The 12,500-nt window shown below is 35.8% G+C and overlaps 3 protein-coding genes across 4 annotated transcripts in view; 1 reads left to right on the forward strand and 2 right to left on the reverse strand.

Annotated features, from left to right (window-relative positions):
• The window catches only part of LOC137657619 (beta-1,4-glucuronyltransferase 1-like), a 39,932-nt gene extending 34,121 nt beyond the window's left edge, over window positions 1–5,811 (reverse strand). For both annotated transcript variants that reach the window (XM_068391990.1, XM_068391989.1), the window contains exon 1: window positions 5,496–5,811. The gene's annotated coding sequence lies outside the window, so the exon portion shown is untranslated. The remainder of the gene's footprint in view (window positions 1–5,495) is intronic.
• Window positions 1–12,500, reverse strand: part of LOC137657622 (NADH dehydrogenase [ubiquinone] 1 alpha subcomplex assembly factor 3) — a 346,628-nt gene that overhangs the window by 252,994 nt on the left and 81,134 nt on the right. The window lies entirely within an intron of this gene.
• Window positions 1–12,500, forward strand: part of LOC137657618 (beta-1,4-glucuronyltransferase 1-like) — a 93,002-nt gene that overhangs the window by 29,607 nt on the left and 50,895 nt on the right. The gene's annotated exons all lie outside the window — the stretch shown is intronic.

A 12,500-nucleotide genomic window follows, 5' to 3' on the forward strand; every position in this document is an offset into this window, starting at 1 on the left:
ACTTCATTTGTAACTATATATATATACTTCCAGTATAATTTGTTAAATATACTGAAAGAGAGAGAGAGAGAGAGAGAGAGAGAGAGAGAGAGAACTTCATTTGTTCTATATATATATATACTTCCAGTATAATTTGTTAAATATACTGAGAGAGAGAGAGAGAGAGAGAGAGAGAGAGATCCCTGACTACATCTGTAAGGATCACTTTACCTTTGTTCCTAATTTTTTTCTTCCTATTTTTTTTTTTCATATTTCCTTTCTTCCTATCTCCTTTCTTCATAATTGTTTTCTTCCTATTTTTCTTCATATTTCCTTTCTTCCTATATTTCTTCCTATTTCATATCTTCCTATTTTCTTTCTTCCTATTTGTTTTTTTTTTATATTTCCTTTCTTCCTATTTCCTTTCTTCTTATTTGTTTTCTTCATATTTCCTTTCTTCCTATTTTCTTTTCTTCTTGTTTTCTTCATATTTCCTTTCTAACTATTTTTCTTTCTATTACATTTCTTCCTATTTGTTTTTTTTTTATACATTTCCTTTCTTCCTATTTCCTTCCTATTTCCTTTCTTCCTATTTCCTTCCTATTCGTTTTCTTCCTATTTCTTTTCTTCCTATCTTTCCTATTTCGTTTCTTCCTAATTTTCTTCTTATTCTCTTTCTTCATATTTCCTTTCTTCCTATTTCCCTTCTTCCTATTTGTTGTTTCAAACTCTTTTCACATTCACTTCACAATGTAACTGTGAGAGTTTCACCCTGTTTCACCTCATCACTGAACGGTCTCGCAGACCCCAACGCCAGGCAAAGTGGCCTGAATTCAATAAATATAAAGCCAATGTTGGCAGTAAGTTAGTTTCTTTGTATAATGACACTTGATGAGTGAGGGAGTATTCCATATTTACAGGTATTTCTATTTTGTAATAACCCCTTTGCTTTACATGTTATGCCATTTGAGGTTTTGAAATAAGATTATGAAAATTCTATTATCTACAGGTAATTTCAATTTTCTATCATCATCATAATCATCATCATCATCGTCATATTATTATTATTATTATTATTATTATTATTATTATTATTATTATTATTATTATTATTATTATTATTATTATTAGCTAAACTACAACCCTAATTGGAAAAACAGAATACTATATACGGCCAAGGGCTCCAACAAGGAAAAATAGCCAAGTATGGAAAGGAAATAAAGAAATACAATATATTAGAAGTAATGATCAATTGAAGAACAGTAACAACGTTAAAAACATTTATTCAAAATATAGTACCATATAAGATTTTCCAATAGAAATAAGATAAAATAGTAACTTTTAAAGAAATTAAGGGTATGTATTTTTGGACAGTGACCTTGTTTGTGATGTCAATCTTTCAGTTGTAGAGCTCGGAGATTTTCCTCTACTTATTTCACGATATTTCCGTTGTTTAAGACAAATACTTTTGCAGGGAAAGTTTTCTTTGAAAACAAAAGACGATTTTATTTCGGAGTTAATTTACTGTTAAAGTTTCAAGTTTAATTAACTACATTGTGAGAGAATACCAAAAACTTTTCGAAAATTAAGTAGTCAATTATTATTATTATTATTATTATTATTATTATTATTATTATTATTATTATTATTATTATTTATTGTTATTACTATTATTATTGTCATTGTTATTATTATTATTATTATTATTATTATTATTATTATTATTATTATTATTATTATTATTAGCTAAGCCACAACCCTAGTTGGAAAAGCAAGAAGCTATAAGCCCAAGGGCTCCAACAGGAAAAAATAACTTTGGGTAAACTGGCAGATTATGTACGTCAGATTACTGACTGCATGATGCACCTGCAAGGTATATATATAGCTGACATTCTGTCATTTAAATACTTAAAGGTCCACATATATTCTACAAACTACTTAGCTATATCCTTCAGATATTTTTAAGACAGTCTCTTCAGATTATACGAGAGTTTGTGGGAATTGGTACGAAGTGTGAAATGATTGCAAGACTTGTTTGGTAAGTTCGATAACCTTAACTTTTTAGATTTCTGATTGATAGTGTACCATCTACTGATAAGAATGAGTACGGCATGGGAACATTTAAATGTACACCTACAGTTTCTCAGTGTGGTGGAAATCCCCCCCCCCCCCCCCTTTTTTTTTAGCAGATTTTAAAGCCAAACTACCATGAATTAGAAATACTAAATACATAACATAACACCACTTTACTTACTGGTTTATGTAACTTCTTGTAATGGGGTGGGGTTAGTATCGTCAGTGACCTACACTTTTAGAAAATCTTAATGAAAAAAGAAAAATTATTCCAGGCTTTTTACCGTTTTGTAAACGGCTATATTGACGTAAAGGAGTGATACTACGGTCACCAACCCATAAAATATAAGGACATTTGGTAAAATTACGGGTCGCATGTATTTTACTGAAATACGGCTGAGAAAATATATTTGTAAGGATAATTTCCGATTAAAATTACGGCTACTTATAACAGTGTATGCTACAGTAAAAGTATAAGAAGGGGGTCTATCCAATGGCAGTTCAAAGTTAAGCTACAACCACTTTTTAACCTTCTTTACTTACGCCCTTGCCTCCTTTTTTTCGTTTGTTGTAGACGTCTTTCAACTTTTTGGTCATTTTGCAATAGTGGGGCTTTCCCACAATTTCACTTCTTTGATGATTGGACTTCCCTGTTCGAGCGCAGGGCCAGATGGTAAAAACTACATAAATTTATTCTAAGTTACCTATTATTGTTATTGTTGTTATTATTATTGTTGTTGTTGTTGTTGTTGTTTTTATCGTTACTATTATCTTTTCATTAGTAATATTATTATTAGTATTATTATTAATAGTATTATTATTATCAATAGTATTATTATCATTATTATTATTATTATTATTATTATTATTATTATTATTATTATTATTATTATTATTTCATCACTTATAGTTTATATATGAAAGATTTATTCTAATGTGGTTACTGTTCTTAGAATATTTTTTCAATAGTTCATTCCCTCTATAGTTTATTATTATCCATTGTTTCCTTTCCTTCCTAGGCTATTTTTTCCTGTTGGAGCCCTTGGGCTTCAGCCATCTTGTTTTCCAACTAGGGTTGTAGCTTAGCCTTGTCAGGCTAGGAGGAAGGTAAAGAGGAAAGGTCCCCTTCATTCATTTTTTATGTCGGCTAACATAAAGTGCCTCAGTATATTATTATTATTATTATTATTATTATTATTATTATTATTATTATTATTATTATTATTATTATTATTTTGTTTGGCCTAGAAAACAAGCGCGTTCCATATGTCGACGATATTACTCTTTGCATCAATTTCTATCTCCTGAATATAGATCTGAGGTTGCTGAATACCTTAACAGAGACCTACCTAAAATTGGTGCATTCATTATTATTATTATTATTATTATTATTATTATTATTATTATTATTATTATTATTATTATTATTATTATTATTATTATTAGCTAAGCTACAATACTAGTTGGTAAAGCAGGATGCTATAAACCCAAGGGCTCCAACAGGCTAAAAATAGCCCAGTGAGAAGAGGAAACTAGGAAATAAACATACTATATGTTATGTAAATTTTCTCTTAAGACGACTTTTTCTTTTTGTCCTTGTCATACTCGTATTTCAGGCATCTTAATTGTTTTTATCTCGACTCTAATCTGTACTTAACTCATTCAATCTCGAACCAATATAGACTTTGGTCTTATTTTTATACGCAATGGTTTTTCAAGAGGTAACTCTTTGGTATCTCATATCATTTCGGGTGTTCTAAATCTTCCCACGCTAAAAAAGAAAAAGAAAAAGAAAACGAGACAAAAAAAACTCTTAAAAGGGACTTTGTGTATTGAATATTGCAAGTGTAGTAGGCCTAATGATTGATATTCAGTTAATCTCGAAAGGAACTTACGATTTGAATACTGGCTCGCATGGTATATGAAATTTCATATCTTATATATATTTATTATAGAAACTCAGGCTTTTACATTATATATTCACCATTTATATAATCATAAGCGTATCATTGTGCTGAAATTCTACTTGAGCTCAAAAATAAAAAATAAAAAATGAAAAAAAAAATCTCTCCATCCACTAAGGATCCACGCTGTTATGTCAATAACGCTGCAAATCTTACTAATAGCAGACGATTCTCAACCGTATTGCATTGGTAGGTTGTTTCCCTGATTTAGCTGTAGGGAATTGAGAAGTTTCTTCAGCTGTGGTTGACACAAGAAATGTTTGAATTAATGGAAGTGGTGTTATTTTTTCTTCGTGTACAGTAAAGTAGCAGACTTAATTATATAACGCGTATTTTTCTTAAACATTTCAGTAATTGACTTAGATTTTTTCACCTTAATGGGACTTGATTTATTTCGGGTTTATGATTCCTTTTTTGTTTCATAAATAGAAATTTTTCATCTAACCTTTATTTGCAATCGATTTTGTTTACCTTTATGTTATAAATTGTAAGATTGTAAATGTGTATTTCACAATAAAAAAAAAAAGAAAATGAATCACAGATGTTAAAGAATTTAGAAAAGGGCAATAGGCAGAGACTACATTGACAACGATGATACAAAAATCTAACACTCATTTTGAAGCAGTTTTTCATATCCTTGTCCTTCATTTTGAAGCAGTTTTTCATATCCTTGTCCTTCATTTTGAAGCAGTTTTTTCATATCCTTGTCCTTCATTTTGAAGCAGTTTTTCATATCCTTGGCCTTCATTTTGAAGCAGTTTTTCATATCCTTGGCCTTCATTTTGAAGCAGTTTTTCATATCCTTGGCCTTCATTTTAAAGCAGTTTTTCATCCTTGGCCTTCATTTTGAAGCAGTTTTTCATATCCTTGGCCTTCATTTTAAAGCAGTTTTTCATATCCTTGGCCTTCATTTTGAAGCAGTTTTTCATATCCTTGGCCTTCACTGTCACGTAAAAACTTGGCCATCTCAAAAGCGTTCCCCGTTGGAGTATGGTGCTATCAATGCGCCTCGTGCGGTATACTGTAAGCATTACGTAAATGGTATTTGCAGTGTCTTTCTGTACCTAGCTGTATCCACTTTTTAACCTATTTGAAATCAAATGAAGACTCCCATCTTGTGTCTAAATTCCTAGCTCCGGTTGCAAAGTGCATTGAATGGGCCCCCGTGACCCAGCGACCCCATATGGCCTAAAATAATAAATATAATTCGCAAAGTATTTTAAGTGCTATTGAATCCCTCCTCGTTTTTTACCCTCGACTATTACTGGGCTATTAGATTACAGTAAATAAAAAGAAGGATATCGAATGTCATATTTCTGTACTTAAAGTTAAGTACTTGGCCTACACTTGATTGCGTACCTTTCCCCCAAAGTATAGGAGGGTATAGTAGAATCTTACCGAAATATAAGATTTTTCTGAGACAAGTTATGAAAAAGCAAAAAAAAAAAAAAAAAGAAGATGGGGTAAATGTAACAATACCTTGTCATTGTATGAAGAAATGCGGCTTTCAATGCTTTTGGCCTCTAGTCTCAATGACGTTGGAGCAAGATATTGTCGTCTTCACGTGGTGGTGTCGTCTCTTAATCCAAACCTTTCAAATTACCCGGTAATACAATTAGATTCACTATATATTTCCCTTCACTCATAAGGGCCTTTTCCACGTGCTCTACCCTTCAAACTTTATCGGCACAAACTGACAATAACTTGAACATCACCACCTCCAACACTAGCACCGTCAGCCACTACCTCCGCCACACCTACACCAACGGAGTCTACCGTTCGAGATCTTGGCACAGGGCATGCTAGAGGGCGTTTCTCTTCAGTGCCTTGGCAGAGAGAGAGAGAGAGAGAGAGAGAGAGAGAGAGAGAGAGAGAGAGAGAGAGAGAGAGAGTGTGTGTGTTGGGGAGGAGAAGGAGCATGTTGGCATGACTTCCCGGTAACTAGTTCAAAACATTTACCCCTCTCTACCCGCCATCTGGGAGATTTTATTTCGCATGGTTTTGTCTTCTGTAGTCAGTCTGTCTGTCTCAGTTCATAGACGATAATAGGTTCTGCCTAGATTTGTTTTCCCTTATGTATTTGAATTAATTATAACCTTTTGAGGAAATTGAACACCCGACGGTTTAAAGCTTAGCCGGATTCTTTCCTTAACTTTTCCACCGAACTGGTATTGAACAGTAGAGAATCCTTTATCTGTTCCATACAATCTTATCTTTGTTATCGAATGTGGACATTTCTAGCAGCTGTATTAATCATCATCATCATCATCTCCTCCTCCTACGCCTATTGACGCAAGGGCCTCGGTTAGATTTCGCTAGTCGTCTCTATCTTGAGGTTTCAATTCAATACTTCTCCATCCATCATCTCCTACTTCGCCTTTATAGTCTTAAGCCATGCAGGCCTGGGTCTTCCAACTCTTCTAGTGCCTTGTGGAGCCCAGCTGAACGTTTGGTGAACTAATCTCTCTTGGGGAATGCGAAGAGAATGCCCAAACCATCTCCATCTCGGAAATATTATTGATTGTTATCTCTTTTGTTAAATGTGTTAAGATTCAATTGTCGTATCTAGTTCTTAAGACGAGATTTTCAGTCAAGATGAAGTTACCTTTCATCAAAAGGGAAAAACCCTATTCAATTTAATACTTGAATTAACTTCGCAAGCTATGGATGGCATAATAACAATAGAAATAACAATAACAATATCAATAATAATATCTCATACCTAAGGCCAATGTTTCAGTACATTTATTGACTACACTAATCGTTTCCTATTACCTTCAACAAAGACATTGTTCTTTAAACTCGGATTACTTTGTTAGATTGTACAATAAACTGTGGATACTTAAGGAAAACATTACTAAACTAGAGTTTTATGTATGGCGGCAGCAGCTGATTATATTCTAGTGTAGACAAGCGACATGATGGAAGATCCCCAATTTCGGTGGTCCTGCAGAGAGCAGTGATGACAGTTCACCTCTCGCTGTGTAATGTGAGGATTACTTAGGGTATTTGCAGCACTCCTTCGGTCCATTGCTGCACTTGCTTTATCTCTGTTCCTGCTTCATTTCTTCCTTAGTTTCTCGCTTCATTTCTTCCATCTCCGTTCTCAATTCATTTCTTTCAGTCCCGTTCCCGCCTCATTTCTTTAGCCCCCGATAGCTCTTCATTTCTTTCATCTTCGTTCCTGCTTCATTTCCTCCATCTTCGTTTCTGCTTCATTTCTTTCATCTCCGTCCCCTCTTCATTTCTTTCAGCTCTGTTCTAGCTTCATTTCTCTCGTTTCCGTCCCCGCTTCATTTCTTTCATCTCGGTTCCAGCTTCATTTCTTCCGTCTCCGTTCCCGCTTCGTTTCCTCCATCTTCGTCCCAGCTTCATTTCTTTCGTCTCCGTTCCCACTTCATTTCCTCAATCTCCATTCCCGCTTCATTGCTTTCGTCTTCTTGCCAATCCTTTTCTAAATTTTCCTTCTTATTACAACTGCAGGGTCTTCTCTTGTTTGCACTTGGGTGCCGAATGGCCTCACAGGCCCCAGCCCGGGGATATATATCCTAAATTCATAATTTCATAAATCTAATCCAATTTTGGTGCTTAGCTGCATAGCCGTAATGAGGACTGGATAAAAGCAGCATGGGGAAAGTGGATGGAGGTAGCAGGAGAGTTATTTGATAAGAAAATGCCGATCAAGCTAAAAGTCAAGATATATAGCACAATAATAAGACCAGTGTTGATGTGTAGAGCAGAAACTTGGGCTTTAAAACGAAAGAGGAAGCAAATCTTGAGAGAACAGAGATAGAATGCTGAGTTGGATTATGGGAATTTCACTGTTTAAAAGATTTGAAAATGATAGAATAAGAAGAATGACAGGCATAGTAAAGATTACAGAGAAGGTTTGTGTCACGACTGAGATGATGTGGGCCCATGTTGAGGAAGGATGTTAGGAAGGGAGTGAGGAGTACTTGGGAGGAACCTGTTAGGGGGAGAAATTCAAGAGGGAGGCAGAGAATTAGATGGCGGAATAGATGAAGGATGATATGGAGAGAAGAGGTTTGGTGGAAGAGGATGCCGTTGATCGAAGGCATTGGAGAGGGCGCATCAGGCAACCGACCCCTTAATGCAGGGATAACGGTGGGCTAGAAGAAGAGAGCTTTTGGGGTTCTTTGATTGAAGGCATTGGAGAGGGTGCATCAGGCAACCAACACCTTAATGTAGGGATGATGGTGGGACAGATGAAGAGAGTTTTTGGGGTTCTTTGATAGAAGGCATTTGTGAGGGCGCATCAGGCAACCGACCCCTTAATGTAGGGATAATGGTGGGATAGAGCAAGTTTTTGGGTCTCTTTGATAGAAGGTAGTGGAGAGGGCTCATCGGGCAACCGACTCTTTAATGTATGGATAACGGTGGGCTAGAAGAGAGCTTTTGGGGCTCTTTGATAGAAGGCATTGGAGAGGGCGCATCAGTCAACCGACCCCTTAATGCAAGGATAACAGTGGGAAGATGATTTTGTTAAGGCAATATCTATAGCATCAAACATCATCTGCAAAAGTCATCAGTTCAGAAGAAGTCATCTCACAGATTATTCTTATCAATTTGTTGATCTGTTGTTACATGGCTTACCTTATCAGGTGGAATCATCAATCAAGGTGAAATTCTATTGTTTTTTTTATCTCCATTGCTTTTGCAAAGGTATTTTTCATCAGCTGACAACTTAGCGAGTCCCAATTAAGTTGTTTTAGCGTCTGATTTAGGCTTTCATTTTAGAAAAAAAAAAAAAAAAAATACAAAGCCTGTATAATTTTGTCCCATAGACGATCATGTCTTTGATCATAATCTATGATTCTAGGGTATGAATTAATACTCAAAATAGATGGTATTTATTTTCTTTTTACAAAATACTTCCTACGATTTCGATTTTTTTTTCAGTTTACGTTTTATACGCTGTTAAAAAAAAACGTAATATTAATCGGAAATTTTCCATAAGGATATACTATTGTCAGCCATATTTCAGTAAAATAAAGGCCACCGTAATTTTCACCTTACTTTTTTGTTATCTTTTACGGGTTGGTGACCGTAATATCAATCCTTGACGTCAATATATTCGTTTTTAAAACTGTAAATGCCCGCCAACATTTATTCCAGGATTTTTTTATTTTTTTTAACATCTGATTTTTAACATCTAATTTTTAACATCTAATTTTAACAGTATATTGTGACAGCTAATGTGTAATCATGACAAAAGTCAAAAGATTTTTCATGGGTGTCTCTCCTCTTCTTATATTTTGGAATTCTTTACTTAATATACTTCTGCTAATGAAAAAAAAGGATGATAATGCAGCTGCTACTGTTGGTACACAATATTCCAGAAGTTTTATTCCAGCTGTGACCAAGTTGTGGAATGATCTTCCTAATCGGGTAGTTGAATTGGTAGAACTTCAAAAGTTCAAAGTTGCAGCAAATGTTTTTTTATGTTGAACATGCTGACATAAGTCTTTTTATAGTGTATATATGAAAGATCTGTTTTGATGTTACTGATTTTAAATATTTTATTGTTAATCATTTCGCATATCCTTATTTCCTTTCCTCACTGGGCTATTTCACCCTGTTGGAGCCCTTGGGTTTAAAGACTTAGGCTTTTCCAACTATGGTTGTAACTAAGCTAATAATAATAATAATAATAATAATAATAATAATAATAATAATAATAATAATAATAATAATAATAATAATAATAATCTTTATAAACATCATTATCATTAGTTGAAGTACTGTATATGACAAAAAACCAAAGAAGGGAAACGAGTAATAGGATGGTAATGCATTGGCAAGGCCCTCCAAAAATGGTGCATGGCTCATTTTCCCTACGTGCAAGATTGAATACTAGATCAGGAAATACCATCGGTGTTGTTGATGAAAGTGGAGGTGTGGACAGAGGAAGATAGAGCAATGGAAGAATGTGTGAGGAAAATTGTAAAGAAAGAAGTGTAATGCTAGGATGGCCGTAGGGAAGTAGGGATGTTGGTATGATCCGTGAGAGAAGGATAGTAGGAGTTTAATGCATGGGTGGCATAAGTTCCAACTCGCTCCTCAATCGAAACCTAAATTTCTTGCTGTTTAGGCAACCAACCTAACCACTGTCACATTTTTACTATTACTTCTGAGAAACTAGTTATTAGTCTTCAATATTCAAGTAATTCTTTTTGTATCAACAGAATTTGCATTAAAGTAAATGTTAATTTGATAACAAAACCCTCTGAAGAATATTGGGAATTAAATGCCAGGACAGGATTAGAAATGAAACTATGAGAGATTACTCAAGTACCATAGGTGGATGAGATCATGGTGAGGGGTAGATGAAGATAGTTTGGGCTTGCTCTTCGCACTCCCAAGAGAGATTAGCTCACCAAACATTCAACTGGGCTCCACAAGGCACTAGTAAAGTTGGAAGACCAAGGCCTACGTGACTGAGGACTATGGAGCGTGAAGTAGATGATGATGAATGTAAATTAGAAGTAATGATTCAAAAGCTCAAGATGGAGACGACTGGCGAAATCTAACCGAGGCCCTTTGCGTCAATATGCATAGATGATGATGATGAAATGTTGATTCTAGTACAGATACATCTCACACCACTAAATCTATTCCTCCTTAAAGTAAATATTGTTATGAATATATCTTTGATTTGCAAGAATCAATATCCAAGCAACCAAGAAGATTCCTAATTACTCCGCTGTTTGGACTGCTTCTATTTGCAAGAGATGTCGATTGAACAAGGCTGTTTCTTTGTTGACTTTCATTTCAAATGATCCACTGTAGGTAACGTTTGAAGGCCTTCGCAGCCTACTTTCATTCTCTTTTTTTCTTCATACTACAATGAATTGCCTTCCAGAACCCAGAAACTGGTCTTCTGACCCAGATTCATAGATCCAATACATTCTTTGCTGACTTTTGAAATTCAGAGAGAGAGAGAGAGAGAGAGAGAGAGAGAGAGAGAGAGAGAGAGAGAGAGAGAGAGAGAGAGAGAGAGAGAGGTAATTTGCATGCGAAAGTAAATGCCAACCTGGCATTGTTATCACATTTGAGTCCTTGTTTATGTTTCTTGAGTCAATGCCAGGTAATAAAAAAACAAACTTAGCAACAGAGCAAGGGAGATGTCAGTCTTCATGGTGGTTATTGCTGGCTGAAGCATGGCGCCTGCCATTCAAACAACGACGTCTGCGCACGCTCTCTCTCTCTCTCCTCTCTCTCTCTCTCTCTCTCTCTCTCTCTCTCTCTCTCTCTCTCTCTCTCACGTAAGGGGTGTTAATGCCGGCCTCTGTCTTGCTCTATATTTTCCTTTGTTCCAACTTCTTTTCTTCCATTTTGCTTTTTAATCTCTAATTACTTTTACACCATAGTCTAAATTTTGGGCTGCGGTGGCCTATTGGAAACGTCCCTGCATGGTGATCGGCAGATTGGGGATCGAGTCCCGCTAAAACTCAATAGTTTCTTGTCGTGTCTGCAACCTCACCATCCTTGTGAACTAAGGATATGGGGTTTTGGGAAGACTATAGCAGCCTTTACCTGACCCTCCCTGGTCCTAGTTTGGGTGGAGAGAATATTTGGGCGCTGATCATATGGGCATTGTCCTGCTAGGTAAGGTAATGTCACTTCCCTTTATGTCTGCCATTCATGAGTGACCTTTAAAACCTTTAAAACTGCAGTTTCCCTCGTGTTGCGCTGTGCGCTGATTGGCCTCACACAGCCTAGCGCCAGACTACATAGCCCAAATTAAGATAATCCAAGTTCACCCCACCCCTCACAAGTTACGTGTAACCATGCAAGTATGTCAAAGCATAACATTGGAGGTAAGAGTAGACTGGGATGCATTTTCTCTAATAATACCCGCAAATCCCCTCACCGAGAGTTCTCTTACGCAAGACGTACCTAAACTGAGCCACTTCGGACGCACGGGACTTGAATACCAGACTTCCACCAGTCCACATACCTCGGATTCTGTTTTCCCCTTTGGTATTATCAGGGGCTGATAACAAGATGTTTACTTTTCAAGTCTTATTACCTTTTCGGATTTTCAAACCTAATCTCGTTTTGCGTTTAGAATCGTTATAATGTCCACCAACGAATTTGGAAGGAGGTTATGTTTAGCCCCCTGTTTGTGTTTGTTTGTGTGTGTTTTTGAACAGCCTCCTGGCCACAATTTTAATCTTAGAGTAATAAAACATGCAGGGGTTAACTTTCATGTAAAAAGCTGGAAATGATTAAGTTTTGGAATGCCAAAGGTCAAGGTCAAGGTTACGGTCACGGTCGAGCAAAATTTCCAATTCACGCAATCACCCAAAAGTTTGGACATCGTTGTCACAGACTTCAAACATGGTTCATATTTGAGTATGTGGAAATCCATTCCAATTAATACATGTTAAGTTCAAAGGTCGAGATCAAGGTCAAGCAAAAGTTCGAGAAATAACCTGCTGCAGCGGAGGTCTGTGCTCT

The sequence above is a fragment of the Palaemon carinicauda genome, chromosome 18 (genome assembly GCF_036898095.1).
Source record: "Palaemon carinicauda isolate YSFRI2023 chromosome 18, ASM3689809v2, whole genome shotgun sequence".
Taxonomy (NCBI): Eukaryota; Metazoa; Arthropoda; class Malacostraca; order Decapoda; family Palaemonidae; genus Palaemon; species Palaemon carinicauda.